Genomic DNA, 8284 nt, shown 5'->3' with positions numbered 1-8284 from the left:
TACTCTGATACCAAGTTGAATATCAGAGTGCGCAACGAACAAGACTAACAAATAATATGAATATTATTAAAAGAACGAATTGAGAATGACGAGACGGCTACAAAAACCCTAGAGACTACATTGTGAATGAATTATTTTCTAATGAATAACAAAGCAACCTATTTATAATAAACTAAACCTAATCTCTAACAAAACCTAATTCTAACGGGCTAAGGTCATAAAACCAAACATTAAAATAAACTAAATAATAATATTTTCCAACAGCTGAAGCCACCAATCTCTGGTGGGATGAAAGCTCAAGAATTTCTGCGGCTGAAGAAGGCTTTTTGTAAAGAACTGGTAATTGAGTAACTTCAGTAACTCCTATAAATGTCTCTGGCATTCTAGAATGGCAACAATTAAGCTAGAAACTGAATAACCAATACACAAAAGAGGGAGCTTTCTACAAATTGGTCCAAAACCCATTAAAAAAATCTGGTAAAGATAAATAATTTCGAATAGTTCAAATGATAATCAAGTAAAAATCTCCAAATTATCTATATATATAAAATGAGAGCCACAATTTGATGAAGCATTCGATAAACCCAAAATATCCTCATTTCAAAAAATAAAAAACTACACGACTGTCCTAATATAATACGGTTAAATGGTAATACACAAATATAATAGGGTTAAAATTGTCATACAAAAAATAAAATATTGAGAGATGTTTAGATGCGGACAATATATCTACACATATAATAAATGAGAATTTACAACCATCAAACGCAAGGCACCAACACTTTCAAATTAATTGAGACCCTTGGATTACCCATCACATAAATAATGAACTACATCCTTCTACAAAAGCGCCTTTCTCCAGTGGAATTTCAAAAGGAAAAGCACAATATAATCTCCTCCACGTTTTCGGCATTAACAGCACATACTTTGCAGTTACATGGAGAAGCGATAATACCGTTCAGTTTTAAAGTGCTATTTTCGATTTCCAATCTCACACGTACTCACATGGATTTCATTCCAATTAGTATCAGAGTTCCAGTTTCAAGCCCTTTGGAAGCGAGACCGTGCTATACTGTTTGGATTAATTTGGGGATATTCTTAACGCAATCGGCTTTTGCCAACCATTTATATCCATCTTGGGTAAAATTTCATATCTAAAATTCTATTTTATAGTGAAAGCTTCGTGCTTTTTTATTTTTATTTTTTCATTTTCTCTTCTTATTTTTGTTATAGGCTCCAGACAATTCTGTGACCTTGTTTAGCAGCTCGGACTGTACTGACTATTTTTGTTGGATAAGATAAATAGTCACCGGATAGTACTGATTAAATTAATCGGGCGATTGATGCAGTATCGGATTAATGACCGTATTATTTATACTGTGTTTGATATTATATCGGATATGAGGAATCACACTTAAAATAAAATTAAACTTAAAATAAAAAAAATAAAAAACTGAAACTTTTTCCAGATCTCTCCGCACCCCCCAAACTCCCTCCCTCTCTCTTCCTTCTTCTTTTTCCCCGACCACAGAAGAATCCCAAATAATTGTTCCTCATATCTCTCCGCCTCACCCCCAAACTCCTTCCCTCTCTCTCTTCTTCTTCTTCTCCGACTGCAGAAGAATCCCAAATAAATTCAAACAGCAAATTGAAATCATCTCTCTGCCGCAGAAAACGACGACAAAAAACCCGACTGCAGAAAACCCAGTTGCAAGGGAGGACGACGAGTAGGCGATGAGGAAGGCCATAAGGAGAGGACGACGAGGAAGGCGACGAGGACTAGGAGAGCAAATATGGCGAGAGAAAGCAATGGCGAGAGAAGGCAACAGTGAGGACGGCGATGGCGAGAGAAGGTGACAGGGAGGACGATGACGCCAAGAGAAGGCGAGAGAGAGGGGGTCGAGTTCGCGAGCGGAGAGCGAGAGAGAGAGCGAGCGGAGGGGAAGCGAGAGCGAGAGTGAGACCGACTAAATTATACTGTGAATTTGGACGATATAAGCAAGCAGGTAAACACCAGATAAAAAAGGTGGGCCCAGATTATTTAATCCGGTGCCTATTTAATCCAAACGGCCACCAAACACCGTACACCGTATTATTAGTACTATCTGGTGCCTTATACGGTGTGCCAAACAAGGCCTATGTGTGCTAATTGCAACCATTGGACAAGAAGTAGAGTTCAAAGCTTTGACTGATTGTGGGTAAATCTCAACTTTACCTATTCAGTTTTTAGGATTTTTTTTTATTATTTGTTTTTTTTAACTATTTGTATTTAGTATCTCTAAGTAAATTTTAGTTTGTATTTACTGACACGAATCAAAGAACAAAGATTATCATAATCAAGGGTTCATATTGTTGTGTTAATTTACACTGCATATTATTTTGATAAAAATATCTGCATATTGTATAGGGTTTTAACATCCAGATGGCAAAAAGTTTAATTTCTATATAACCAAAAATCTGTTTACTCCCAGCCCTTCTCGATGGGATACGACGACTTCTTCGTTGACACGGTTGTAGAATGAGGTCGAAGGTGACTAGGCTATGGAAATTACTGAGACTCCAAGACGGAGAGAGTTGGGATGAATGTTGAGCTATATATTTTCATAAACAAAATATATTAGCAAGTCTTAATAAAAATGGGGAGACTTAAAAATAATAATAGTAATAATAATAGAGTCCAAAATATGGACTGACTAGAAATAAGGCTCACTTTATGTGCGTGTGTGCATATATTCTTATGTATACTATATTTATATAATATATATATAAGAAATAAAGAGAGGAAAAAAACAACTCTACACCCGCACACGTGGACCTCAACGTACACCAAGTCTAAAGGAGTTTGTCATCTACATGGCAATCGGGTGTAGAGAACGTGTGAATCTAGAACCCTCTAAAACTCTCACGTTCTCCACTCAAGATATGGTTTTCTCTCAGCATCTCCACACCCCAGGAAAGTTGCATCCCACTAACTTCAACTGCCATGTCCACTGTTTGCCTATAAAAAGGCATCGAACCAAAGCAAAGAAAAAAAAAACAGAAAAAGAAAAAGAGAGACTGCAGAAATTGAGAGACGACGGTGAAGAACGGACGACAAAGAAGAACAAAGCAAGACAGTGGGGGGAAAAGTACACAACAGCAAAAAAAAAAAAAAAACAAGAAAGGAGGAAGGTGTACACACGACAAAGAACATCAAAGTGTGCACACAACAAAGAACATCAAAATACCCAAAGGTATCGATCTTTATCTTTAACTTGTTCTTGGTTTTGTGTATTGGGTGCAGCTTTTTGCAGGATGAATGAAAGAGGAACTTGGCTTTTCCTCTTTCACCGAAGCCAGAAAGATGGATGGCCAAATTTCCCCGTGGCAGCCAAAAGATAAGAGAAGAAAAAATTCTCTTCTCCTTCCCCCTTAATTTTGCTGACAACAGGTAAAGCAATCCACCCCTTTTAATAGGGGCGTTGCTTTGATAAAAACCCAGTCACCACCGCTTTTCAACCATTGTCTCAAGCATTCCTTCGGAATAAGCCCAAGGGCCCCGAGGACGGTGAACCAAGCAATCAACCAAACCGCAATACCACCGCTCTTCAACCGTTGTTTCCGGCAGTCTTTCGGAAGAAGCCCAAGGGCAGTGCCATCCGCACTCCAAGGACGTTGAGCCAAGCGATGTAGTTAGGCACGCGGGTCCAGACCATCAACAAATTCGACAAAGGCTCGTATGAGAAGATGGCAGCGATGGTCAGTGTGAAGAAATGAAAGAAAAAATGCAACACCAATCGCCATGAGCCATCCCCATCCCACTGGCAGTGGCGAGAATAACCCAAGGCCTTCAGAAAATGTGGAAGACATCCGAAGGCAAGAAAGCCGAAAATTTGGGAAAAGTGTCATGTCCCCAGGTCCAAGGATGCAGCGGAAATGGTTCTAAAGTTGCACTTTAAAACAGATTACAGAGGCTCAAAGGCTCTCTGTGAAGCTCCTGCAGCTTCTCGGGTGTCTAAAGAGGTTTTCGACATCTCTCTTTCTCTTCTCAGAGATGCAACGAAGAAGAAACCATCACTCTGCATGTTTGAACAAGTGGAAAAAAAGAACCCAGCATGTCCAACGATGGTTCCGAGGCTCGCCAACAGCGCAAAGATGGACATACCAGCAGCAGCCATGCCGTGATCTCTGCCCAGCAAGTTCGTCCATGCCGAGAAGAAAAAGGAGCAGTTTGTGCCACTGCAGTTTAGTCCTATGAATTTCTTCGGGGTTGTCTAAACCATCCCGTGAAGTTCCAATCAAACCTGAAATTTCCGTGAGAGTTCCGACGCCATGCTCTGTCTTTTCAAAGTTGAAGATGTTGAATACTGCAGCAACAAGCAACAAGCACGAACATGGAAAAGCAACAACAAAATGACGGACGTGAAGACAAAATGAAATGGGCTTCAAGACAAGATGAATGAAAAGGAAGGAAAATAAAAGAAGGAAAAGTTGCTCATCACGTAGGAATATTGCTCTACATGGAGATTAAATAAAGAGAAGAAAACCAATGGCTTTTTCATTTGTTTTATTCATATAAGAGTTTATCAATTTTGGCTCTGAGAACAAGAAGTATGGAGACCATGTCCTCAAAAACCTGTCCTTCATAAGATCACCAAAGAATTTGACACGTTACTGCTACTCCATTCTTTGAAGACGTTCCAGGAAAAAGAGGAACAAAGAAATAGTCTTGTTCATCACGTGGGAATCTGCTCATATAGAGGAAAAGTAAGGTCGATTGAAATTAGAAGTCCCATTGGAATTGGAGACCTTTAAAGTCAAATAAAGAAGTGTAAATCTTGATGTCAGATTGGTCATAAGTTTAGGTTTGATGGGTTCGAAATCACATGTTTAAATGGGTTTGAAAAGTTCAAAGAAGAATATAAAACAAGAGAGGAGAAATGCTAACTGAAATCAGCAACTCATATGGAAAATTGCCCACGTGAAGAAGAAGAGGAAAGTTTTAAAGTCACATAAAAAAAAAAAAAAAAAAAAAGGAGGAGTAAAGCTTGTTGTCAGAAGGCTTGAAAATCCAAAGTGGGTTCAAAGTTCCAGGGGTTGAAAATTCAAAAGAAAAGTACATAAAAAAGAAGCATGAAGCCGTGTTAAACTTCAAAACGCACGAAGCCATATCAAGTATCAAATAGCACAAAGTCGCGATGAGTCTCAAAATTAATGAACTACGCCGGTTTGATTCCGTTAAGGATACGTAGGCAGTCTGATATCAAAGTTTTAGACGCAACCGTAAAGCCGAAACGAATCCCTGGTTTATATAAACTAAATTCATTCTTACTATTTTGATCAAGTAATTCTACAAAGAGTAAGAGAGATCTTCAAACACGAATTATTAGACTTTCAATTAATACATGTTGCTCATGCAATAAAGCCGAAGAAAAGTGGCCAATGGCACTAAGCCGAAGAAAAGTCTCAAATGGCATGAAGCCGTATCAAGTATCAAATGACACAAAGCTGCAACAAGTCTCAAAAATCAAGAAGTTACATACAGCTCCAATGGTTTAAAGTCCTCGCCCGCATGAGCTAAAACTGCACAAGGCATTAAAGCTCCAACGGCTTAAAGTCCTCGCCTGTATGAGCTAAAACTGCACAAGGCATCAGTTGCTCCTTGCCCGCATGAGCTAAAACTGCACAAGGCATTAAACTCCAACAAATACATCGTGAACTACGAGTGACTTGATCCCTCAAGAGGGTACGTAGGCAATCTAGGATTCGACCTAGATGCAGTCACAACATCAAACAAACACCAAAATCCTCAAGTTACATTTTATTCGAATTGGAATCAAAGGGTATTTCTTTCCCAAAAGAAAGGTTGTAATTAATAGGCGCGTAGCCTAGAATGGGTCGAACTCGAATTAATAAAACCCTCTTCGGAAAAATGAACGAGGGTGAAAATTGTTGGAAATTTGAGTAGTTTGAGTAGAAATTTTCTTGTCCCACATTGGCCATTCCAAAAGATTTTATCACTTTATAAGGCTTTGTCCTTTAAAGAAAGTGATTTGAGTAATAGGCCTGGAGACTAAAATTGGGCTCACCCTTGGGGTTGGGCTTTGGGGTGTATTAATTATTTGGTAATTAATATATAATTAATTATAATTAATATATATTTAATTGTCAAAAGATGGGCCTTGGGCCTTGGGGCTCTTGGGCTCTAATAATTAAATTATTTAATTAATTATTTTTTGGATTTCTTAATTATTTTTTAATTAAATTCGAATTAAATTAATTATTTATTTTTTATGAAAAGACTCATCCTTTCAGATGAAGTCTGAGAGTTCTTTCTGAACACAGAGCAAAGCACCCTCTGAAGAGATGTCTCCCAACAGTCACACCCCGTTCTCATACCTGTTGCAAACAGGCATCCATCTGCTATATATACATCCATCTGCATAGCATTTAGAACACAGAAAATAATCAACTTCATCTTCTACATTCCTAAACCTTCTTACTGAGAGAACCACACTAAATTCGCCAGAAGTTAAATTTTCTGGTGCTGGAATTTTAACTTGATCGTTGAATCCTGGTGAAGCAGACGTCCGTAGAACTACAAGCATAGAGTAGGGACGAAATTTCTATTTCAAGGACATTGCGGTACGCAAGCCTCGATCTTCAAGTTGTCTGTTTTATAATTCATATTATAGTTTATATTCTGTTAGTTTCTATTGCATTTATTATTTATTAGCATATATAAATTATCATAGATTGTTGACTTATAACCAACAAAATTGTGTCGAGTGAATTATTTGTTTACATATTATGTACAATTTTTGCTCAACAATGAAGATCAAAGATGTATGTCGAGAACCTAGGCATTGTAAGTTTCTATATATATCAAGATGTAATTAGAATCTAATTAAACAGTTCGACCCTACGCAATTGACAATTGTACTGAATAATGAAGGAATAAATATGTGTGTTCGATCCTACTTATCCATGTATATAAGCAGTATAAGTGTTTGAAAATCAAAATTTCAAATTTGGACCTACGATGTCCTGTGGCATGTTTTTTCTAACAAGTGTGGGGGAAATGTACTCTTCCAGTCAAAACGTCACTAATGTACTCTTCCAGAAAAGGGTACTCAATAAAGTTTTTTGAAAAGCAAATACTGAATTTTTTTTCTTTTTTCTTAAATTTAATTTGATGGCAATTTAAAGCGTTGTTTTGTTTGCTATCATTTAGACATAAAGTTCTACTTTATAGTGGCCTTTGTTATGTAAGAGATTGATAGGAACATCATGTTTAGCTTCATTCTGTTTATGTTCTTTTCTCTTTTCAAGTTAGGAGGCTTAAAATATCTCAGTTCAAACTTCAAAGACAAGTCATTTTGGCTTCTCCATTTATCCCATGAAAATACAAATTTGGGAGGATCAAGAAAAGGTTAAATTTTATTTGCAATAAAAAAAGTGCATGCATTCAACATCCAAGCCAAGAAGGGGATTGAGTTCATATAATTAACAAACACGATCATCCATAGCATATAGATTATTGACCCATTGAAATGTACTTTTCGATGGTTTGGCATACAAATTTGGGAGGACCAAGGAAAGAATAGTGACTGGATAGTAGGTCATTTCATCTTTTTTTGTTTTGTTAATTTTATACTCAAAACAACATATGAACGGGTCCAAGTCTTTTCCATGATCATGGTGGAACTATGTACGTTCTGATAATCTATATATCTATATATATAAAAGGAGAGCCCTAGTTTGGTGAAGCATTCAAAAATGCCAAGAAAGCCCCTTTGTTTTCTTCACAATCCAAATCCAGAAAATGAGGAAAATGAGGACAAACCCGGAAAAAAAACCATAACTAAAAAATCTGTATTAAAAAAATATATCTCTACTTTAGAATTAAAACTAACTATTTTAATTAACAAAAAAATGATGATAATTATCTACAATGGAGTTTTACGGTTATAGAACACCCTCATTCGTCCCCCCCCCCCCCCCACCGTCCTCTAACTTCTCTTCCATTTTTAAAGCTTTTTCACGCCAAACCTCCCAAAAAGAAAAAAATTAGAAAAAAAGGAGATAAAATTAGAAAAAAAAGGAGATAAAATTAGAAAAAAAAAGGAGATAAAATTGAAAAGAACAAACGTGGAAGACACAAATTCAACCACGTTCGACGCAAATCAGTTTTCAAAGAAAAAAAACGAAAAAAATGAGATATAATGAATTTAAAAAAATGAGATAAAATGAATTTAACCCAACCAACCAACACCACTCCTCCTCCATTTTAGGAGAGCGAGAG

The 8284-nt window shown here is 37.0% G+C and overlaps 1 long non-coding RNA gene across 1 annotated transcript; it reads left to right on the top strand.

The window, feature by feature from the left end:
- Positions 1-1271: 1271 nt before the first annotated feature.
- LOC126619850 (uncharacterized) lies at positions 1272-4828 on the top strand. Its single transcript, XR_007622171.1, has 2 exons — positions 1272-2198; positions 2472-4828. It is a non-coding gene; the product is annotated as an uncharacterized LOC126619850 (long non-coding RNA).
- The last annotated feature ends 3456 nt before the right edge of the window (positions 4829-8284 follow it).

Source organism: Malus sylvestris, chromosome 4 (assembly GCF_916048215.2).
Source record: "Malus sylvestris chromosome 4, drMalSylv7.2, whole genome shotgun sequence".
Classification (NCBI taxonomy): domain Eukaryota; kingdom Viridiplantae; phylum Streptophyta; class Magnoliopsida; order Rosales; family Rosaceae; genus Malus; species Malus sylvestris.
The sequence above is the reverse complement of the archived record's forward strand: the minus strand, read 5'-3'. Positions and strand labels throughout refer to the sequence as shown.